The sequence below is a fragment of the Meleagris gallopavo genome, chromosome Z, assembly GCF_905368555.1.
Source record: "Meleagris gallopavo chromosome Z, MGAL_WU_HG_1.1, whole genome shotgun sequence".
In the NCBI taxonomy this organism is placed as follows: domain Eukaryota; kingdom Metazoa; phylum Chordata; class Aves; order Galliformes; family Phasianidae; genus Meleagris; species Meleagris gallopavo.
In genome coordinates this window covers 22842377-22867870 of record NC_139435.1, presented here as the reverse complement: position 1 = coordinate 22867870, position 25494 = coordinate 22842377, and the positions used below count along the sequence as shown (strand labels likewise).

Here is a 25494-nt window from a genome sequence, read left to right as displayed (position 1 = left end):
CTCCCAAAAAAAAAAGTTCAAGATAGAAAATGAATTATCTGTGAACATCTTGATCTATTCATTAAATGCCAAACATTAGTTTTAATTCAGTTTGGAAAAAGCCACCAATAATCTCATCAGGATGCCTGCAAAACTTCATTTCAGGAAAACACATCTACTTTTTCTCTTGACAGTGAATCTCCTTGAGTTCAATTACAGCAAATTTGAAAAGCCACCTCACCTTCTTCAAAGTTCGCACACTTCTCAGAAGTAAACAGGACAACAGGACAGTGTTCTGAACAACAGGACAGTGACCACGTCATGAGCCTACTGTAAAGTTTGCCTCATTGAGAATATGCCTCTAAAACAAGCTTGACTGCTTAGTACCTAGGGAGACACTGTGAAAATGTATGCCCTGAAGTGACTTCAGAAGTCAGCATTTGCATTTAGAATTAAGTAAACCCAAAACTAATAAAAAAAACACACACACAAGATAATTCTACAGTCTGGAGGCTGGCACATTACCATTTCACAGGTAATAACCTTGCCTGCTTTTGTTCAAAATTGGTATCATCTGCATTTCCTCTTTTCAAGGTCCACAAGAACAAAGAATGGTGAGGGTCCAAGAACATAGAAACAATAAGAAAGCTGGGGAAAGGAGCAGGAAAGAGTAAGACAGAAAAAAAATTATACACTGATAGAAAGCATGCTTTCTGTAACCTTTGAACTTGTTTCAAAAATTTATACAACCCTTTCAATTATCGCTGAGAAATTTTCAGGCACTGGATATAAAGTTCTACTTATCAAAATCATCCCCCTTTTTGAAATTATAAAGCAAACTTGTTTTCTTTTGTCATCCCTAAGATGTAGTTCAACCCCATCTAACTAGCCAGGACAATTAATTATGCATTCACTGTTAGTCTTTTAAAGTCTGCTGGCTAGGGACACCATGTAGGACTTGAATAAAGATTATTCCTAATCCAAGACAAAGTACAGCAGTGCAGGGGAAAAAGAAGCCGAAACTCTTTCAGAGGGGCTTTGTTTTAATCTGGTTTTGGATGTCAGGAGTTGTTTGCTTTCTCATCTGTGCTGAAGACTGGAACTGCCTGAAGCCACAGACAGCACTGACAGAAAAGGAGTCAGAATACGGCTGGGAAAGTCAAAAGGTAACAAACAGTGAATCCAGTTCCTCATGATAACCCACGAATCAAAAGTTAAGGCTGTCACAAAAGAAAATTAAAACAGAATGCCTGCTTGTTACTGATCTCTGAGTCTGTTGATATGGTTGGTCACTTTCCTTGTACTTTATGGCTTTTCATAACATATTACAGGTACACTATATCATCCACTGAAAGGTGATTTCCTAAAACGTAGGTTATTTTAAGCATAATTCAATTTATCCCTCTTTCTGCAAGGCAGATTATGTTCTACCTAGTAACAAATTCAAAGAAGTCAGTTTCTGCTGTTTAGACAGTAACTAAACAGAGTCCATGCAAACACACCCCTTTAAGAAAATGAAGTTTGGGGTAAACATTAGTTTCCCTTTTTTCCTTACACAAATGTCCACATATAGAACGGCACCCAGGCCTTCAGGAAGCTAATACAGAATCAGTCTTCAGGTGCAGACACATAGCACATGGCAACATCCTCCTCTTCTGTCTGTTCTTCTTCTGTTTTTCTGCCTCTCCTATGCTTCTTCACCAAGTAGATATACTGATTAGATATACTGATAATATTTGCAATACACTGGGAAGCAAAACTGAAAAAGGTAAGTGCACAATGATGAACTAGCATTTGAATAAGGATCAAGTTGACTGTCAAGTTGTACAGACAACTGTACAACTGACCAGACTCTCTGGACAGAAAGTTCTTAAGGACATACTGTTGACATTAAAATGAAGAATTTTTCAGTTAATATAGGAGAGTGAATGGGTAAAACAGCTATAAAGAATGGCTTTATGATTTATAAACATTTATTTTTCCTAGGAAAGTCCTCAAATTCAAATAAAATCTCCCAGCAGAGATGTACTAGATCTGTAGACACAGTGAGATAGTTTAATAGCGTTGGGAAAAATGAAGCCACAATTTATCTTCAGGGCTGAAGTGAAATCTCTGCCTAGAGGAAACTTTTAATGGTGGGATCCTTGAAAAGAATACTTTCCTTGCATATGTTAATATCATCAGTATATCATCATACTTTTACCCAGAAGTCTCATAAAAAGTCATTAGTTTCACACATTTAATGCAATATTTACCTGCTGGACTTTACATAAGCCAGTATACCACTTGCTGACATTCTTCTGGAGACTAGTTCACCAGCATGTCACATCATCCAAACACTCCACATGAACCCAAATGGAAGCCTGCTTCCACTGACTCCCTCTGTCAATGTGCTTTGGTAAAGCTTCAGTGCTTTGTTTTAAAAAAAAATAAATAAATACAAAAATAAGGGAAAAGAGTTCTCCAGCCTAAGAGGTACAGATGTATTTGGGATACCCTTGTAGTACTACTTTCTTTTGCGTTACAGAAGACCAGCGAAAAGATAGTAAAATTTCTAAGAAGTAAAACAAACAAACTTTCCTGAAAACAACAAGGAAACAACAAGGAAAAAAACAACAAAACAAAGTTCCCACTGCAGCACCTCGCACACATCATTTGTGGTTACTAGGCCACAAACCCACCAGCAGCCCTCATGGCACACCATGTACCATGGTGTGTGTACCATGTAGCCGCTCTGCCTGCTGGTCTGCCATCCCTCACAGTGAGCATGGCCAGCTGGCAGAGACTGCAAGCTCCAGTTCACCTTATATCAGGGGATTGTTCACACAGAAGAGCCATAGTTTTCACCACAAGTACCAGCACACTTAGCAGCTCATACCTGCTGTGCACACAGGAAGGCACAGCATAACACCTCAGTGAATACCTCTATTCCAGCTGGTAAATGGAGGGGACCTTCAAACAAAGTTGACTGGAAAGGCCACTTCCTACAGATGTTCTTCTCACCAATAGCCACAGACAGATGTGGGCAAAGAAAAGAGATACCTGTAGTCACTGAACCAGTAGCTCAGTCACCAAGTGCACAAGACACCACATATTCTGGTGGGCTTCAGGATGAGCTATGCTTTGCTTCTGTGCTATCACCCATCTCTTGCAGCAGATAACAGTGTCTACTGTTTTTCTAGGGTGTTGCCTTCTCCCTGGAAAGGCTCACCTTCACACAGTCATCGCCACATCATGTTACTCCTCAGGGTACTGTACACATAGCACAGCACTGTGGCGCTCCTTTTTGCACAAAGCACTACTTAAGATTTCCAAGAACAGACCAGTGCATTTTCCCCTTTCCAAAACTAATATTACTGCTACAGTAATCCTGGAAAAAGTGATACCCAGGGGAGAATCAAACGGTAATGGCAGAAGTTGTGAAAACAAAATGGCTTCCTTCCATCTGCAAAGCATAACCGCTGGGGACGGCAAAGGGGGAATGCTTTGAAGAGAAATCTCTGCATTAAGAATTTATTTGGAAGTGTCAGACAGACAGTGTCCTGCTGTGCTTGTCCCCAATTATCTGGAAGAAGAAATAAGATGGGGAGCAGATTGCAAAGCTTTGATCTCAAGCGGAACAAGGATGGTTTCACGATTTCAGTTATGTCGTGGCTGTTAAGAGGCAGCCAAGACTGAGATCTGTTCCTAAAGCTTCTCATACATCTTACAGTCTCCCATGTCCACTGACCTCCTTTGATCAGAGTGATGAGCAGCCTCTTTTGCGCCCAAAAGAAAAGCATCTGGTAGAAGAGGGCTGGCTTGCAAATAGCCACTATGCTGCAGTTTCAGGAGCAGCCGAATCAGTTTTGAGGGTCCCTGCTATCCCAAAGCCTCCCTCCCCTCCGCAAAGCCTCCCCTTTCTCCTCCTCTCCCACACCTGGCTACTCAGCCTAAGCTCTTCCCTTCCCTAAAGCCAGCACTTAAAATACTTTTCTAGTAAGACAATACACTTAAAAGTCTGGATAGGCTTTTCACTCAGAGCTGGGAGAAGTAAAGAGGCAATACCTTCTCCTTGTGAGCAGCATTCTCTCCAGGTGGGTGTTGGGGATCAGGATATGAGGCTGATTTTCAGAACTGTTCAGTTCAAGTACCATTGGAAAAGGTTGTTTCATCTACAGGATTTTAAAACGCTTCTAACTTGCCTTTATAGTTTTTGTATAATTTGACAGGAGTCAAGCACATGCACTGTTTTTTGGTTTTTTTTTCAGATGACTCCTGCTATTTCTGCTTCCTATCAAGACTGCAATAGTGAACAAATACTTGTTTTTTGGTAATGTTTCATGCTAAGGCTTTTTTCAGTCACAGCAGAACAGAAGCAGAAACTCCTTCGGTAGGAGACTTACCTAAAAATGTTACGAAGTTGCTTGTTTCTTTTAATCAACTGAGGAATACAACAGCAGAGCATAAACAAAACCATTCATTCCTTCTTACCGGGTAACACAAACACAATTTTGTTTGTAGCACAGTATTTCATTAAAATAAAACAAATGCAAGCTAAAGTGATATCCTAGCATCACATGTCCTAAATACTTTTCCATAGACACATTTACAGTATGTTGTGTGCTAACCAGCAGATGAATATATTACATGTGTCCATAAAATTAACCCATTTCAGAGACAAATGCATGTTTCACAGTTTTGTTGGAAAACATGGCACTTTCACATAACACTATACTAATGGCTGCCACTTATCTTCTTTCATTTGAGAAAATAAGTTGAAAAACTATGGTAATAACAGCTAGTGATTTACCATCCAATTTGTTTTGGAATATGCAAAGCTGCATCCCTCATTTCCACTGTGCAAGCACACAGGATCTCCTAGAATACCACGTGTATTTTATATAGCAGTTTAGAATTAAAAACTTAACTACAGAACAAGAATTTAAGTAGCCTAAAACTTATCTACCAGATAACTAATTCGCTTAATCAGATCTGAACCCATATTAGATTACTTGAAATATGCCATAAGTGATAACATACTTCTATAGTGAAAAGCAGTGTAAATTTTAAATCAGGAGGGATAAGATTAAAAAACAACAAAAAAGAAAACAAAAAACATCCCATTTACCAGTGTCTTGAAGATTTGCAGATACTGTTCAATAGTAAAATGATCCCCTCACTATTACCTGCCTCATACTATCTGAATACTCCTTAAAGGAGACAGTCAAAACAATGTTACGCTAAACTATGCACAAGCTTCAGAACAGGAAAGGATATCTTCTTAAGCTACACTCTCGCCTGATAAGAAAAATCAACAGCTGTCCATTCTGGAAAACAGACCTTTATCCTACTAGCATGATCACAAGTTAAACTATGACACTGGAGGAACCTCCAGGCCCAAACTAGATAAAGAAATTTTTCTTCAGATAAGGTCTCATTTGCATTCTTCTTTGCAAACGAACTGGCAAGCCCTTCTTTTGAGAGGGTGGAGATTTTATTAACAACAACCAAAAAAAGATAACCAAACAACAAACTACCAAGTACTCAAGCAAAGCACCTAGTTATCAGAAATTTACCATAAGTTGGCAATATAAATAATTCTTGTTGTAGATGAAACAATGACACAGAGATTCCAGTAATTCTAGGAGCAGTAAAAATGTATTAGGTCATTCTGCAGAGAAAAACAGGCATACAGCAAAACAGTAAAAGCAGGATCACATCATTCAGTCTAGCAGCACCAACATACCATGAGAGCTCACCAACAAGCAGCTGACTGGCACTCTTTATCACTTCAAAAATAGGTTTGCCAACATGTGCTTGTACTGAATCCCACTGAAACCTGAGGTACGCTTTAGTTAACAGCATCACAGGCTGTCCTTCAGTTAAGTTTATTCAAGATGACTGCATCACAAAAAGGGGAAAAAAAATCAAAAGGCCATCCTATGTGTTCTTCAGTAGCTCCACTGCTTTGCCCCTAGTCAACCACAGCAAGACCTACCTTCCTAGCAATATTTCTCCTTTTTTTTTTTTTTTTGAAGAAATTACCAGTCCTTTTCTCACAGAAAATACTCCTTTTCCCCATAAGATGCTACATAAATCTAATCTTTTTCTTTCTAGCTCTCCTTCATCATATCAATCTCATATTGCAGGTGTTGAAAAGATCTGACTGGACTTGTACTTATAATTATGCCTCACATGACTAGTATGCTACTTGCACACTAAACACAGTGAAACTCAGTTCTCATTTAATGCAGGACAAATCCAAACAGCTTCAAAGATGGTCCAGATTTTAAACATGTCCACAATATGTGAGCTCCATACTTGTGCCTGGGAATATCACGGAACACAAGCTAGCAATGTGCACCTGCAGCCTGAGAGGCCAACAGTATAATGGGCTCCAACAAAAGAGGGGCAGCCAGAAGGAAGAAGGAAGTGATTGTCCCCTTCTGCTCTGCCCATATGAAGCCCTATCTGTAGTGCCACATCCAGGCCTGGAGGCCCCAACACAAACAGGCACTGTGCTGTTGGAGTAGATCCAGGAGGAGCCATTAAGACGATCAAAGTGCTGGAGCACCTCTCCTACAATGAAAGATTGAGGGAGTTGGGATTTTTCAGTCTGCAGAAGAGAAGAGGCTGCAGGGAGACATTATCATAGCCTTCTCTTTCTTTAAAAAGAGTTACTAACAGGAGGTAGATCAGCATTTTACACAGGTAAATAGTAACAAGAGAAGGAGAAATGGTTTTAAACTAAAAGAAAGGGGATGTAGATTAGATGTTACAGGCAAATTTTTTGCTCAGAAGGTAACAAGGCCGTGGCACAGGCTGCCCAGGGAAATTACGGATGCTCCATCCCCTGGAAATGTTCAAGATCGGGTTGCATAGGACTCAGTGGAGCCTGACATTTTGGATGGCAGCCCTGCCCACAGCAGGGGGTTGTAACTGAATGGTCTTTGAGGTCTCTTCCAATCCAAGCCACACTATGATTCTGTGAACTCAGACAGTAAATGTTAGCCCGTTACAGCAAATGTAATCTTTAAACAGTCAAGCTCTAACAACTCCCAGTATACACTCCAGAGGGTCAGATAAAAACTACTGCCTCTTAACTGGCAAAATATTTAATCAGTCTGAATACTCACTTAAAGAAATGTAGATCCCTTGGTTCCATGTGTTTAAACATTAACATTTTCAGTTCGAAGAAAGAATAAGACAGTTAAATATATATATACACATGTATACACACACACACTTAAGGCTACCTGCAGTCCATTTTCTTTGATGTGGAAAAACACACAGTAGACACCAACAAATGGAAATATTTACATATGATGAAACTTTCTTAAGCCTACTTAATTATCAACTAAGAATCTGATGTCTGAATGCTGTTTCTCATTTTATGATCCAAGCCAACTTTCTCAATTAAAGCCTTTACAACTTGTAGAACAACAAAAAATCCCTGAAAAATGTACCCAGTGAAACAGTTTAACTCAATTGCTGATAAACCTCCCCATCTCAAACAGCTATGATCGCAGCCTTTTTTCATATTTCTTTAGGACAGAACTATGAATTTTAGAGAACAAAGCTGACTTTTAAAAACCCATCTGTGAAAATCCATTTGAAAATACTAACATATATTAGCATATCCCAAGTAAACACTCTTAAATAAGCACTAAAAGCATAAGACATTCTACAGAATATACAGATTTTAGCTCTAATCCTAGTATGTTTAAGAAAACCAAGATTACTTCCCTTTGATCTATGATAAAAACCAGTCAGGGATAGTGAGGAGTACATCTTCCACTGTCTGCCCTCTGTACGCTACTTTTTCTGGGGCCAGTGATTTTCAGCTCCTTAGAAAATATCCAAGCCTTAAATACTCAGAAATGATCTACAGTGAGAAACAAAAGATACATCATATCACATACTTCCAGAACATATTAACAAATACAGCATAACTTTTTTTTTTTTTTTTAATTTTTATTTTTATTTTCTGGTGTATTTTAAGTGAAATTTTCAGCCATAGCTGGTAATTATGAATGTCAAGTTAACATTAAATTGCTTATATTGACACTTCATAGAATGAATCATAGAATGGCCTCGGTTGAAAAGGACCACAATGATTGCCTAGTTTCAACTCCCCTGCTGTGTGTAGGGTCACCAACCACCAGACCAGGCTGCCCAGAGCCACATCCAGCCTGGCCTTGAATGCCTCCAGGGATGGGGCATCCACAACCTCCTTGGGCAACCTGTTCCAGTGCGTCATCATCCTCTGTGTGAAAATCTTCCTCCTAATATTTAACCTGAACCTCCCCTGTCTTAGTTTAAAACCATTCCCCCTTATCCTATCACTATCCACCCTCGTAAATAGACGTACTCCCCCACCCCCCTTCCTGTTTATAAGCTCCTTTCAAATATTAAATGAGGTCTCTCCGGAGCCTTCTCTTCTCCAAACCCAGTTCCCTCAATCTTTCTTCATCGAAGTGCTCCAGCCTTCTGATCATTTAAGTGACAAAAATATCACATAAAAGTCTAACAAGACAATGTATCTGCCTGCACCACCAGAACAGATATGTCAAGAATCAGTTCTTTACAGGGTTTTAAAGTTTCTGTCACCAAGGTGAAGACAGAGCCACTCCGCATCTGCAGAACTGCACCAGAACCCAACACCTGCCTCCACTATTAATAGCAGATAATAATCCATAATGTCACTTCAATCATGAGATGGATAAAGTGGTACTTTATGTTCTCCAGGATCCTTATGGGTTTTATACATTAATATATACTAATAGAAATTAAACATGTGGTTAATACTTAGGTTGCTCCACTAGTAATGCCTCCTATTTTATGATTCTGACCCATGACATCAAAGGTGGATATTGGTGCATTGGTGGTAGAGGTTGAACCTCCCCTAAAACACTTTCTCCTATCTTGTGTTCCTGACTATACAGCTCTTAGCTTAAGTAGTTCAACCTCAGGGTTCGGCCTCTACTCCCTCTCTCCCCAATAATTATGTATCCTCATTTAATTCAGAGGCAGTTATTGGATGTGAATTCCCCACCCCACTGGGGAACATAAATACAGGTCACCCATTTTCCATGCAAGCTCCCCAGCTAGCCGCCAAAGGTAGCTGACAGCACCATCTCTTCAACTGCAACAGCTGATGGACTGCAGTGCAGAGCACACCTCCATACTCTCCAGAGAGGATCTTGCATGGATAGCAATGGCCATTACCTTTGAGACAGGCATCTCCACTCCAACTTCCCTCCACTCTCAGGAGGGAACAGACGCACAATTTATTCTGTGGTCTAACTGCAAACCACACCATTCCCTTTGACATTTCTGATTTTTCCTGACTACAAACATTGCAGGCCCAGGTAACATGAATCTGGTGCCTAATTTTTCAGCTATACATGAGATACATACATGGAATTTCCTTAAAATTGTATCATTTTCTTGACTTAATATATTGTTACATCAATTTCTGGAAGAATTTTAAAGCAAGCTAGTCTGAAAACAAATTTAAGAAAGAAAAATGAGTCTAGAGAGAGAAAGATTCAGTTTCCTTTTCCACATACAATTTTAATTATCATCCTGAAGGCAGATCAGTTAATTGCCAGGAACAACTGATTAATCATTATTTTTCTTTTTAGGTAGAAGTCTTTACATACTCAGACTGAAAATCCTACATGAAATAAAAACAGACCTCGTTTAGTATTTATTTTACAACATAACTGTTTTCAAGCTATTGTTTCTGCAACGTAATGATAACTCTACATTACTTAGGTACATACTTTCATTGTCTTTCAACATCTGAAATCAGTTACACTACCTAATAAAGTATTGTATTATGTTTTTCAAGCTAAGCATACAGATGTGTCTCTAGGTCTAAATAAATATGAAGGTTTTATTTCACAGAATAACAGGATTTTCTTCAAGGCACTACAGTAGAAATATGATTTGTTTCTATTTTTCTATACTTAAGGGGATGTTAAACAAAGCTAATTTGGCAGGGAGAAACAGCAAAGAAAAGAACTGCGACTTTTTTTTTTTTTAAACATAGGTTGTTCCAAAAGTAATGGCTCCTATTGATTTCTATGGAAACTACAACAGATAGAAAGAGCACAATAACACTATTTGGTAAAGCACTTACTCAGCTACAAAACGTTCATTTTTAACACAAGTCACACCCGTTAGCTATGCATTTTTGCCAGCAATAACAAAAGTCTGCATGCTGCACTGGTAAAAATCTGCACCAGTGGAAGTGACTACCCTCACTGTTTACCACTGCTGAAACGCATCACTCAGCCTCACTGTGCTCACATCCACTGTTTGGTCTCCATAAACATTCAGTAAGTGTCGATGAATGTCAATGAGCGTCATTTTTTCCACATGGAGGAATTCAATGACACATCTTTGCTTCATATGCACTTACATGCTAGACCCTATTTTGTCAGACTGCCCCTCTGCTGCCATCTGTCATAGGGCAACCAAATTATAATTAATTATATATTTTGACTGTATTATATTTATTTATATTATACTTATATAAAATAAAATTTTATATACACATATACTTAATACATATTTTATATATTCTTTTGGTGAAACAATAGTACTCATGCTGAAAAGATCTGAGTACCAAACAGAGCAGTCTGCAAATGAAAGCATGCAAAAACCAGAACCTGTAGTGGGCGCACAACAAAATGACAATGACAAAGTTCTTGAAAAGTATCTTGCTTTCTGGACTGAAGAAGTGATGTATTTCACCTGGGAAGAATACTGTTCTGTTGGGGTTTTTTTTAGATCAAATGCACATGTTGGTATTTGAAATTGGAAATAAGACATGGCAGGCATAAATAAAGCAGTCCCCAGCTGCCACAGTTCATTATTAAAAAAGTAATATAACTAGAGAAATTATTTGGATTTACAGATGTTCCCCATTAAATGGAGGTCTTTTGGAATGTGTTATTTCATACAAGTGAAAACCATGTTCAGGCTTGTGAGGGGAAGAAACTCCAACCAGCCCACAGGCTGCTTCCGGGGCGAGCACTGATGGTCCAGCACTGGTAAAACATGGCACCAGGCACCTGTATGTAGGTGACTGCACTGCAAAATGAGCTACTCAAAATCTCACCAGCATGGAAAGAACACCCAGAGACAGACAGGTTACCCTGGCTGACATGACATCAGTCCAAAATCTGCTCCTCAGAAGCCTGCATTTTGTCCAATGGACCCTGTGAAATAAACACAGCTACAAAGAAACCTAATGTGATCTTCTGAACAGCACATGAAACAGATTTCTACCTTTGGAGCCAGAAGGGCACCTATACACCCCTAGGGATCACATTAGTCTTTCCTGGGCACATTGTTCATGTTCAGCTCACTGTCTTGTGATCCTCCACTCTCATTTCATAGAATCATAGAATGGCTTGGGTGAGAAGGGACCTCAGAGACCCTAACAGTTCCAACCCCCTGCCATGGGCAGGATTGCCGCTCACCAGATTAAGCTGCCCAGAGCCCCATCCAACCTGGCCTTGAACTCCTAGGGGGATGGGGCACCCACAAAATCTCTGGGCAGCCTGTACCAGTACCTCACCTGTTCTCTTTTTTCCTATCTCTGTAACTTTGGCTTCAGAATCAGCTTGCCAACCCACTCACATCACTGTCCCTTTCTGTTATTTGTCACACCACATCATTCTTTTCCCTGTCATCAGTGATTTTGAAATTCACATGGAAAGCTTTTTCTACGCTGCAACTCAGATAGAATTAATTCAGAAATGTCTTGATGGCCCCCTTGCCCAGGAAGCAAGGCTGCCTGACCACAGGGTCCCTTCAGGCCTCATCAGCTCCACTCCTGTGACTCTTTAAAGATTGACAGGGATAACGCAATGCTTTGGTTCAGGTCACCAATAAGATCAGTGAAGAGCCCATAAATTATCTGAAAACCCAGCTGAACACTGACAACTCCATATTTACAGTTACATTAAACATCAGTTATTTAGCCAGGCCAAAGCTCATTCTTTGACTTTGCTCTGTTCTACTCTGTGAACAAAAATGGGTGTTAAAAGGTTAAATACTTGACCTTCATTTATTACATTCTTATCTATCACTTGAACTTGTCGCTTTGTGTAAAAACATTACTAAGTTAATTCAAACAGACAAACTTTCCACAATCCCATACTAGTTGGTTTTAGTTCAACACACTCCTCTTAGCACCTCTTAATTCAGTCCCATCATGGTCATCACAACATCCTGCCTCAAGGCTGATTTTCTTGGCACTTCCACAAAGCTCACCCAGCACCTTTCCCTGGAGGAGACAGAGTGTGCTTTTCACATAGTACCCTGTTCTGAGAACTTAACAGTGCTGCTGTGACAGTCTAAGCAGATGGCCAGGTTGAAGTTTCTGGCAGAGGGAGAGGGTCCAGTGACCATTTCTGGTGCTTCCCCACTCACCAACATCAATGTGCTCTCACCTTCACAGGCAGCAACAATCTCACTGTGGCTGGCAGCATGGTCCACCCAAACTATGAATCCAGCTGTCTTCTCAACCTCTCCTCCCCAGCAGCCCATTAAAAAACAAAACAAAAAAAAAACAAAAAAAAAAACAACAAAAACCACACAGATCCAGCCCCAGTCTGTGTTGTACAACATTAAGTCATCCCATGTAATCTAATAAAATAAAGACATAACACTGATGTAATCTTCTCCTCTCTTAAACCACTCCAGAAGTAAACCAGAAATTGGAGATATAGGGGGTGAGGATAGGGATGCAAATAGCAAAAACACAGCAGGGAACTTGCTGTTCAGCTTTTCCAAGTTTTCTGCATGCGCTTCTTTGTCCCTGAGGATTTTAAAGGATACTGTCTAATGGATGATGTTACTGGACTGAAATCTGTTTTTTCTTATAAACCTGTGAAAAGAGCTACACTGTCTCTTCCAAATTCTGCACAATACTAATAAAAACCTCACTGTTTTTTCACTCTCATTTGCAGTTATACCACTTCTATTGACTAATACACCAACTGTAAAGCTGCAGTTTGCTTTGTTCCTGATACAGTAAACTCAATTTCGTATTTCTTAACCCAGGGATCAGGACAATCACACCTCTGGGGCATTCTTAGTTTAAACAAGATTTGCAGCTGGTTCCCCTTTGTATAGGTAGTGATCTAAAATATATATAGTTCTGGTATAGTTCTGGTTCCTTTTTTTCCCCCAACAGTTGGAATGCAATTGTGTACCCTGTACAGAGCACTTACATACACAATGCAGTGACAAATTACCAACAGTCAGTGCCCAAAGATTTAAGCCACCTGTGAGGTGAAATATGACAAGATTAAGTTCTGAGAACATTGATTATTATCCAACTCCAAATACAAAAGATTAATGTAGGGAGGGAAAAAAAACAAACACTACCAAAAAAGCCAGTTATTCTTGTATAGCAGGAGCTTAATATAGCTATATGGGTGCATCTTACGTGGTCATGTAGAACCTAGTAGATGGCACTGGATGGCACATTATGAGTTTCGTGTTATGATGGGCAAAGAGACACTGCAAATATCTGAAAACTTTAAATCAGTTACATAGCTGCATTCAACAGCTGGGGACCAGAGTTAAGGATCCAGAGGCTCTCCAGCAATTTTGTGCTCTAAAATAATTCGCAAAAAGAAGTGTGTGGACATTCCTCTGAGTTCTATGGCAATTGGAAATAGGCATGGCATGGTTAATGCTGAAAAAGAGTTCTGACAATGACTACACCAGCAATGCTGGTTTGTTTTTTTAATTAACATTCCAATTTACATTTTGGATTTCTGTACACATGGAAGTGATTTATTTTCAAATGTATGATCATAAGTACTTGTATAACATACAGTCTAGGTGACCAGAAAACAAACATTCAATTAATTTCCCCTTACTGTGCATAATACCCACATACCTTAAGCCAGATCTTCACCTGTACTGCAACACCACCATTGCCAAATGGGTATTCTATTTCAGTGCTATTAAGAAAAGTTATTTTCTTTCTGTTCAGATCAAAAGCTCATATAAACTTAAAATACAAATATTCCCTAGCTAAAGACTGTCCACAGCTATTTCTAGATTTACTAAAATTTTTGTCATTTTCTGCAATAATTTGATGCTGATATTTTCCCATGCAGTTAGAAAACAGTTACAGAAAGGAATGGAAGATTACCTCTCTCTGTGCTGGTCAGCTTCTGAGACAACTTGAGGAAGATTCCAAGCTTTTGTTAACATGAACTCAAGAGTGTAATGGCCTTAAAAAGAAATGCTCCACTTAATATTGATGTGTAAGCACTCCCTCCTGCAATTAAGCCAGTGGACATCTAAACACAGCAGTCTTCCACCTTTCCAGTGGGATGGAGGCAAGAATTGGGAGGAAAAAAAAAAAAAAAAGTGGAACTCAGAGATAAAAAACAAACAACAAAAACCAAGTGATGCACAGCACAATTGCTCACCACCCAATGACCAACACCCAGCCAGACCCTGAGCAGCATCTGCCCCCAGTCAATTCCCCTGAGTTTTATAGTTTTTTCATATCACATCATATTTCACATCACACCAGGAATATCCCTTTGGCCAATTTAGGTCAGCTGCCCTGGTTCTGTCTTCTCCCAACTCCTTCTGCCCAACAGAGCCCTCATTACCAGGATACCATAAGGAGCTGAGAAACTGAAATGTCCTTGGTTCTGTGCAGCACTGCTGAGCAACAGCTAAAACATTGGTGTGTTATCAACATTGTTTTTCTCGTAAGAGCTCCTAAAGCATAGCATCATACAACACCATGAAGAAAATCAACTCTGTCCCACCTGAAACCAGGACACTCCTGAACAGAAAGAGAAGTAGATAAAATGCTGAAGACATTATTATTATTATATAATTTTCATAGAAAGTCTCATCATCATACCAAAACCTTCATGCCAGCACCAGCCATCTAATCAGGAGTTGGTATACATTATACAACTACTTCTGGCTTCCTGCCTTCCTCCAGCTAGCAAAACTGAAGGGAAGGTAACTCGGGCACCAGTTTTTCACTTGCATTCCCACAATGTTATAGTCTTCTTGCATCATTCATGCCCACATAAAAGAGCAATAGTGGATAGTTTATACTCTTGACAAGCTGTGGCACACTCTTGGCCACGTCATGGATCTTGGTTTTCAGAAGGCAACAAACCTTTCAAGACTCCCTGTAAGGCTGGCAGAGGGGAGCCTCAATGCCTTTTAACAACGTCACCCACTACAAGCATATGGCATTTCTTTTCATATCTACTGCAGGCTGCCAGTATGGTTTCTTCTTGCAGATCCTGGTCATAGCTATTGTGAGTGTCTATAGCTGTGAGAGCTTCCTACCTGTTTTTAGTAGTGAAGCAGAAGGGTGGGGACTGAAGTGGAGCCCTGCTTTTGTGAGTCACTGGAGACCAGGTGCCTCCTACTAAGTATTGTCTTCTGCTGGAATATGGTTTGAACAATCTCTGCCTGATATTACGAAGCTTTTTTAACTTATTCTTGCAGCTCAGCCTCTTGTCATAGAAGGTCATCCATTTATGTGCATCTTGTGTGAGTACTTACCTCATCACCAGAAGAAGGCTCAGGACACCAAGGTTCATCAATTGCTGATGAATGAAAGTCTCCTATCTTACCAGTTCCATCTCGGTGGATGCATCAGACATCTCTGGGGATTTCCCTGAAGGAATGCAAGTGCCCATCTCCATACTGGCAGAGATTAAGAGCACTTTTCCTGAACCTGAAAGCAAGGTGCAGCACCCTGCATGCATTAACTGCTATAACAGCTCAAGTTCATTTAAAAACAAAACAAAAGGCAAAACTGTTCTCTTAGAAAAGAGATAGAGAACAGACAGTCCGGTCAGTCTAGGTCAACGTAAGACATTGAACAGAGCATCCCATTTAATTTTAACATATCTGACTAATATAATCTTTGCTATTTGACAGGAAACAGTTTCAGAGAAAAATGATTTCAATACACAGAGTAACACTGACACATAACCTATGTTTTCTTCATTTCAACCAAATACCACCTTGTCTCCTTGACCTCATTTCATCATTTAACAAAGCCATTAAAAGAAGTTTTATTTTGCTCAAAAGTAATCCCACTTGATCAGTTTGATACCTTTTTCTTAATGTCTTTGATTTTATCATCATCTTTTCATAATAGGAACCTCAAAGAGCTTGCAATTCAAATAAATGAAAATGTATTCCAGAAAAGAGAGGTAAATTACAAAACAGGGAAGAGATGTGTTTTCTTTTTCTTCTTTCCTAGTCCATAGACTAATTTCACATATAATAATTGGAACTGATTTTTTTTCACCATCTGAAGCTCAGATCTCAAATATTCTCAACATTTCTTAGCATTCTCACTCATTCTTATTATCAGTTTTTAGGGTTCTCAGTCGCACTTACTTTTCAGTTTAAACTGCATAGTAGCTAAATAACATTTTTCAAGATACATCTTGATGTAATGGTTTTCCTGCTGTTATTTTTAATTTGGGAAGCTGGATCTTGAACAAGGAATGATACTACAATGTCTATATCTGCTAGTATTTTCTTAACAGATTTCTGTCCTGCAAAATTATATATTAGTACTGCACAAGAATCAACTCTGAATTTCAAAAAAAATATGATTATTTAAGAAATCATCTCAATTATGGCCAAATAATCCTTTTGTTACACACCTAATCAAACAAAATTAGGATTTTATCTCTATACATTAGACCAGAAATACATTCCCGATAGCTATATAGCAAGTAATCAGATTTTTTCTAATATAAATAGTATAAAAATTCAAACACTTTGCCACTTGCTTTTATATTTTTCAGACAGCATATGTGTTTAAAAATTGAACAGCCTCCATACTAAAATAGCTTTCTACCATGTTTCAGAATAAAGAAATGCATAGGTGGTGAATCTATCAGCTGAGCTAAGCAAGATCATCAGTACACAGACAAGTAAGTGAAAGGGAGGCAGAAACTCATTTAGCCATATAAAAACAAACATACAAACAAAAAGAAAAAACATGTAATCATTAGAGAAAATTGTTTATCTTCTGCTTGTGAACTGATACAATAAAGAACAGATACAGCCACAGTGTGGACCGCATCCAGGAAATCTGTGAGGTCTGCTGGACCACACACTCTACTGAAAGTCGCACATCGTAATCATGAAGCAATCAGCTCACTCCTGGCAATGCTCTAAACACTGAAATATAGCTAAAAAACAGAGACATTCACCAAACTGTTTCTGCCACTTCATGAACTGCTCCCCTGGCCAGACAGAACTCCATATATTCCAAGGGCAATTCAGGATGCAAGAATAGCTACCAGCCTCTGCTCAGACCTTAACCCACAGAAATAAATCTGAGTTTGCATAGTGTTTTCTTTTGACTGCTTCATTTATTTTCTAAAAACTTCAACATGCAAGAGCCTTCAGAACTGTGTTGACTCTCTGAGATGTAGTCAGCAACCACAGAAGTGGGTGCAGATCAACTCATTTCAGCCTACAAATTAAGAAGCAACTATACATCTATGCAAAAGGGAAGAGACAACCCAGTACTTCCCAGTTATGTTAAATCGGAGGAGGAGATGAAGGTTTCCATTCAGTGATTGTTTTCCCTCTAACTGTTGACAGGTAAGGAACACTACTGCAGTAAAGCAGCCCTTATAAATAATGATGCATACACTATCTTCAAAGCAAAGCAGATGCAATAGGAGCCATTCAAAAACTGGGCTCTCAGCACAGCCATGTTGCTGGGGGAGGGACCAACTGCTGAATCATCTACTCCAGACACTCTAAGAGCATGCAAACTTCACAGAAAAAAAAAACCAACGAACTTCTGTTGCACAGACAGGTTTAGGCTGTCTATAAATATCCATTTAGAGCAATTTTCCGCTTGAAATCTTCATCTCAGTCACACATTAAAAAAAAGTTAATAAAAATTAAGATTCTAGGCTTAAAATATGGATTTGCCTCTACATACTAAGAACAACACTGAAGTGCAATTTACATTCCTTTCATTCTTCATAAATGAAGATTACTAAAGCACTCCTCAACTATTAATGGAGTAACAGGACATGCATGTAATGATAAAAAAAAAAATAATTGAAACTAACTAAATTCAGAGCTACTATTATGTATAATTTGTCCAGTATCAATTATCACTTACATGGGATCAAGCACTCCCTGAGTGGGTTTGCAGATGACACCAAGTTTTGTGGTGCAGCAACAGCCAGAATGCTACTATAAAGCTGAGAAGCTTTATGAAATCACCAGTTGTGAACAGCAGAATACAAATGAATGTCCACCGGTAGGAGGACAGTGAATTTTTAAACAGGACAGTAGTTTACCACAAGAGCAGCAGATAGAGTACCTAGTACATGGCAACGAAATAAACACAGATAAGGAGACACACATGTGCTTTCCACAGGCAGATTTCAGATTCAGCCCTTGTGTTCAACTTCTCACCCTCCCTCAGACCTTCTATCTCTTCCTCTCTTCATGAGGACATTGCAACGCTGTTGTAGACAGTTGCTGTGCGTACTTGTTACTGCTTGAAGTAGTGGTTTTAGCTGCTCTTATCAATTACCATTCCTTTAAAAAAACAACAACAACAACAACAAAACACCACAAAACAAACAACCATACCACCATACCTCCTTCTCTGAATAAGGAGATACAAAATGGAGTTTCGAGCTTCTGAGACTCTGCAGGAAACCATGGGATATAAACACTATAAAAAAAACACTGCTTTTTAAAAAAGAAATGGGAAATAAGCTTTGTATTTTTTAAGAATTTGACTGGGAAGGGGCACCTATTGGTCTCTGCCACACCACAAAAAGTAAGCATTAGATAATTTTTTCCCCCTAGATTGCAAACTGGTTAACCATGTTACACAATGGGACCGTAATTGCCCCTTCTTCATTATCAGACCAACGTCTGCCTGAAATGAGTCATAATGTCTGAAGAATTCAGAGATACTGTGGAGTATACTATGTGTTTGCAAGACAGACAGGATCTTCTCAAATACTTACAAATATCTAAAGGACAGCAGTCAAATGAGACCTGTAACCAGCAGTGTCCCCCAGGGGTCTGTGCTGGGTCTTGTTCAACATCTTCATCAATGACCTTGATGAGGGGATAGTGGCCACCCTCAGCAAGTTTGCTGATGATACGAAGTTGGGAGGATTGGCTGACACGCCTGAAGGCTGTGCTGCCATTCAGCGAGACCTGGACAGGCTGGAGAGCTGGGCAGTAAGAAACCAGATGAGGTTCAACAAAAGCAAGTGTAGGGTCTTACACCTAGGGAGGAATAATTGCATTCACCAATACAGGCTGGGGGATGAGCTGCTGGAGAGGAGCTCTGCAGAGAGGGACCTGGGTGTCCTGGTGGACGACAGGTTGGCCATGAGCCAGCAGTGTGCCCTCGTGGCCAAAAAGGCCAATGGCATTCTGGGGTGCATTACAAAGAGCGTGTCCAGCAGGTCGAGGGAGGTGATCCTCCCCCTCTACTCTGCCCTGGTAAGGCCTCATCTGGAGTACTGTGTCCAGTTCTGGGCTCCCCAGTACAAAAAAGACAGGGATCTCTTGGAAAGAGTCCAGCGGAGGGCCACAAAGATGGTGAAGGGCCTGGAGCATCTCCCCTATGAAGAAAGGCTAAGTGAACTGGGTCTGTTTAGCCTTGAGAAAAGAAGACTGAGAGGGGACCTGATCCAGGTTTATAAATATCTGAGGTGTGGCGGCCATAGCGGTGAGGCCAGTCTCTTTTCAGTGGTACGTGGAAACAGGACGAGGGGAAACGGACACAAGCTGCAGCATAGGAAGTTTCGCATGAATGTGCGTAAGAACTTCTTCACGGTGAGGGTGACAGAGCACTGGAACAGGCTGCCCAGGGAGGTGGTGGAGTCTCCTTCTCTGGAGATATTCAAGTCTCGCCTGGACGCCTACCTGTGCGACCTGGTGTAGGGAACCTGCTTTGGCAGGGGGGTTGGTCTCGATGATCTCTAGAGGTCCCTTCCAACCCCTACAATTCTGTGATTCTGTGAAATGAATGAGGCCAGGCTTCTTTTGGTGGTGCCCAGTGACAGAACAAGGGGCAACAGGCACAAACTGGAACATAGGAAGTTTCATACAAACATGAGGAAAAACTTTACTTTGAGTGTGACAGAGCAATGAAACAAGCTGTCCAGAGAGATTCTGAAGTCTCCTTCTCTGGAGATACTCAAAATCCATGTGGATGCTTTCATGTGCAATCTACTGCAGGGAACCTGTTTTAGAAAGAGGTTGGACCAGATGATCTCCAGAGGTCTCTTCCAACCCCTAAGATTTTGTGAATCTGTAACAATGAATGACTTCTTCACCCAGACAGACACAAGTTTGAACTTTCACACTATCATGTGCAGAATGTGCAGAAAATACAAGTGAGTATTAACAGCACTGATTTTTATCTATCTTTGTTCAGTCATTATGGTAAAGTAGATTGGGAAGGGAGATGTTCATTTTCCCAGTTATCCAGCTAGCTTTTCAAATATCCTCAGTGCAAAATGTTTTTTAAAGCAGTAAACTAATATATTCTGTGTAGTTATAGGAATGGAATGTAAATGGAAAGTAAATCAATAAACATCAGATCGATGCCTGCCTATGTAGATTATCCCTTAACGAGAACTCTGTGGCCATAGGCAAAGATTCAGAATGAAAGAATTTCAAATTGGTTATTATTTTTTTGTTTCATGTTAGAACTTGTTGAGCAAGTTGTTGATATCTTTTAGACTCATATAGTAAAGAACAAAATTCCCTGACATCCAATATCTTTCGATTAATATTATCGCCACAGTCTAAATTTTAACTGTGATTATGATCGGAGAAGAGGATAGTAGTAAGATTTTTTAGGAGTGCATTTAAATAATTATTTCCCTTTCAAACTTAACCTCTGAAAATAATTTTTAACAATTTTTTCCCCCAGAATAACATCTAGTCACATAAAGACTTGGTGGAAGTATCATTACTGTATATACTACGTAAGAGGTCAGTGATCAGTTAATAGATTGACTGGTAGCTAGGATAGAAGGCCAGTTCCCCTTGCTTTCTCAGCATAACTCAATAGTAAAAGATTAAATGAAAGACAAACAAACAAACAAAAACAATCAAGAAGATTTCTTTAGAGTGTTTTCACAATCAAATCTAACACATGAGCCCTTGAGGTGTATTCTCCAATTCTCTGACAAAGAACTTTGTTTTACTGAAGAGCATTTCAGCTACAACACAGGCTTCAGGCAACTAAAGAGTAGCTTCACATTATCTGACACACTACTCAGAAGCATAATAGGTTAATGCCATGGCTAAGCCTTCACCTGTCCATGTAGGAGAAGTGTTTTAGTGGAACAGAAAAGCTGGACCACTTTCCAGTCTAAACAGAAGATTTACCTTCCTCTATCAATTCAGGAACACACAGCTGTGATACTGCTGACTGTGACTAACTCTGCTTGGCACAGCTTTAATAAACCTTCAGAGAGCAGAACTGTATTTGCTGTGTGCAAATATATAATCAGTTCAAATATTTACAGGTACTAGAAGATGACATTTGAAGATCAGAAGACTTCTGGGGTTTTCAACAGTTTATTCTTAAGGTAGTCATAAAATAGTCCTGAATTAGCATTCACTCAACATGCAAAGATCAAAGGGACTACTATATACAAGCACCCCAACAATAACAAAACAGCACTCACAGTTATTTACAACAAACTTCAATAGCCTCACCTACACAAACCCAAACGTTCTTCTCAGACCTCTGCACACTCCTGCTTTCCCCACCTCCAAAGCCACATACTTCAACCTAGCTCATAACAGATTGTAAAGTGAATGGAGCACTTGATAAAAACATACTTTAGTGGCAGATGTGGAAGCAGACTATAAATGCAATGAAGGAACATCCTACTACCTACCGTACGACCTTTGCCTCTGTAGCCTGGTCCCTACTTCAGTAACATGAGATAATGGGGAATCTAGCTGCTGCTAACACAGAGTGCATAGAATGGGCTAATACTAGCTACAAATTAAAAAAAAACCTCTATGGCAGCTCAGTCACTGAGCAAGTTGTCCACATCCAGGCAAAGACGCTTTCCCCCACATCTCAGACTACAAAGAAAAGGAGCATGAAATATTTTAAGAGTTCAAAAATATAGGAAAAAATTAGGTAGTCATACATGAAGACACCTACAGATACAATCAGGAGCAGAAAGCGTTGGCAATTTAACTTTCATAGTCACTTTAGACAAGTCAGCAATGCCCTGTTAAACCTATCAACACGTGACAAAAAAGCTAAGAATGCATATGCAACATATGGCTCCATGTTCATTAATACCAAATTACTCGTCTTGTACGTCATCAGTGGGTACAATCGCCATGCAATAAAGACCCCAGAGCAGGTGAAAACACAATCACATTTCTGTCCAGTTTGCCAGAGCAAAGAACACTGCCTTCGTGAGGACTTCACAACAGTGCAAGTGGACAAACAATACCTGACCTAGCATTACTGGTTCTAGGTAGACAAACAGTGTCTGACACAGTAGAAAACCTGTTTATGCTAACATAAGCTTAGTAAAATTCAGGCTGAAAGGGTATGTTTATGGTGGAACTTTGCACCGTGTGACTATGCATATTTGATCTGACTGTGAATGCCTCAAAGATACACCACTGAATACACACTCCAAATTAACCCATTACATCAGTATCTGTAGAAAAGTAAGTAGCTCAGCATCCTTCTTCCTGTACCTCTGTCTCATTCAGAGATACAAGAACTTTCAACCTTTAACTCCACAGGCAATCTCACATATTTTGTGTGCATGTCAGCGTTTAATAAAATTTCACACAATTGTTGGAGAAAATAAATCAGAAAAACCGAGCTAGGATTACAGACATAGCTGCTTAGATTCCCCAAAGAAGACAACATATATTATCTCATCTGGCATTTTAGTAAGGCGGAAATGAAACATAATTTGTAGTTAACACCAACTGGCAGAAGAAAGACGAGTTCATGGTAATGTCTGTGTTTTGTTAAAAAATGTACTTCTGTCTTAAATTATAAAGAAAATGAATAGGAGGCTTTTAGTACAAAAAATATAAGATTTGCAGATGCTACCCTGAGTTGCTAGCTCAGAGAAAAATGCGTCTCAAGTTTATGCGAGTTAAAAAGACAAATCTAAAATTACGGCAGGTCAAATCTTCTACCAAGTACCTCTGTCTCCAAGGGCAGCCAAAAGCAGATGTCTGGGGAAGAGGATAAGAATAGTGTAAGCATTTAGTCATGCTTTCCCCAAATAATCTCCAGTCTCCAACAATTTGCCGTTCAGCATCTTTCAAAGTCAGAGGTCATGCTTACATATTCAATAATGCTCTACAGACCTTTTCTTCCATTCATTTTGTCCAGTCTCCCTTTGAATTGCTATAAATTTTCGGAATCCACCATACCACATCCTGTAGAGTTACACAATTTAATGACGTGTGAGTGAAAAAATATTTATCTTTTTTTGCTATTCTGAATCCAACACCTTCTAGTTTCATTGACATGCCCATTAGCTCTCTTACTGGGAGAGACAACAACCTCTATCACTCCTGGCATCCCACGCATGATTTTATAAAACTATTATTGCATCCCGAGGTGTCTATTTTCCTCATCAACTTAACTGTTCTTTGAATGGAAAATATTATACATTTGCAGTTGTCCTTGTAAGACTTAACTGGGTGTTTTCCAGTTCTAATGGAACCTTTCTGAGATGGTGGTTCATAAATGCATGTAAGCACTGAAGATGTAAGTACCCTCAGGATACAAATGGCAGATGTGTGTCCCATTCCTTTAAGAAAGAATCCCAATAACCTAGATTCCTAACATTCCACTTGATTTTTTAACTGTGACATAGTCATGGAAACATTTATTGTCCAAGATCTCATATCTAAGAGATAAGCCAGCTCAGAGCCTATCATTTTACAACCGTAGTAGGTCTGGTCTCCTTGTCCCAGCATTTCCATCAGTTTTTCTTCAACACTCAGTTACATATACTGGTTTTTTGCCTAGCTTCTCGGTCTGAAAAATACTTCTGCAGGTGTTTGTTACCAGGAATTACACAGCAGCAAATGCATACTACAAGTTATTATTTCTTCTGAATCGTGTATGAATAAATGAAGGGCACTGGCAGTCAAACAAATCCATGTGCATCTCTACTGGTAACCTTCCTCTCTTGTAATAAGAAGCCATTTATGTCCACTGCTAGATTTTTGCTTTCTTGCCCATGCAAGAAGCTTTGCTTTTTTCTCACCATAGCAAACTGTTTTCCTTAGGAGCTTTTCTGAATTCTTAGAAACATAAAAATCATCCCTATCTCCATTATCTATACGCTTCCAGGTTTATAAGCCACTACTGCCCCTTGAAAAACTCATGTTCTCTCTGCCCCACTATCTCATGTTTCCACTAAGTCTATCCTTGGTACACCCACATGTTGCAGACCACAGTCTGCAAACCACTGGCCTGTGGTCCCTCTCCTGGATTCCCTGTGAAGATGTCACACATTCACCATGTCTAACCCTCCACTGCCAAAGTGTTTCAAATAAAACATCACTGCATATTTAACAGTTACTTCAGTTCTGAACCAGTTCTTCAGCACCTCCCAACAACAGTTCAAAATTGACCTTCTAACAAGTCTTCCATGACAAGGAATTCCATTGCAAAAATCTCTATTCATTTCTCCTACTGCAAACAGAAAAGCAAAACATCAACTTAACCTTTCTATTATGGCCTTACCTTATTCCCTGATAACCCATTGGCCATACAGACCCTCTGGAGAAATTCCCACTCATCAACTTATTCCTCAGACTCTTTATTAAACTGCCTTCTTACAGTCATTAAGTTTTGCCAGAGTTTGTCACTACTCTGCTCCTCTTTCAGACACAAATGTATTTTCAGAACTAAAGCCAATACTCCCGCAAATGCATTTTTCAATGAGCACTGATTATGCAGTGACCTTAGTACTCACATTACAAAAACAGCTAAGGATGTAGGGCATTCGTTTCTTATGAGAAGTATTATCTCTGCCACCTGTAAGCTAACTGAAAGACTTGAGAAAGGAGGTTCTCTCTGAGCATTAACATCTGCACAAACTGCTTTTCTCAACCAACAGGATCATATGAGGTCCAGTGAATTTTTCATTCCCCAGATTTTTCAATACATACGGCTAAAACACTTGCACTACTACGAAATATCTTTTAATGGAAGGACATGTCCTTTCATTAAAAGGATCACTACATTTACGAAAAAGAGAGAGACAGTTAGAAATGTCTTCCTTTCTTTAAGTAAAGGCTCCCAAAAAATGTCTACACTGTACAGATGCTGAAAAAGTAACCTACTGCATTAGCAGAAGACGACAGGTTGGCCATGAGCCAGCAGTGTGCCCTCGTGGCCAAAAAGGCCAATGGCATTCTGGGGTGCATTACAAAGAGCGTGTCCAGCAGGTCAAGGGAGGT

General features: G+C 39.6%; 1 protein-coding gene across 5 annotated transcripts in view; it reads right to left on the bottom strand.

Moving 5' to 3' along the window:
• Window positions 1-25494, bottom strand: part of LHFPL2 (LHFPL tetraspan subfamily member 2) — a 124665-nt gene that overhangs the window by 91921 nt on the left and 7250 nt on the right. The window contains exon 2 of one of the 5 annotated variants that reach the window (XM_085214512.1): window positions 14150-14321. The exons of the other annotated variants lie outside the window; for them this stretch is intronic. The gene's annotated coding sequence lies outside the window, so the exon portion shown is untranslated. The remainder of the gene's footprint in view (window positions 1-14149; window positions 14322-25494) is intronic. 5 annotated transcript variants of the gene reach the window in all.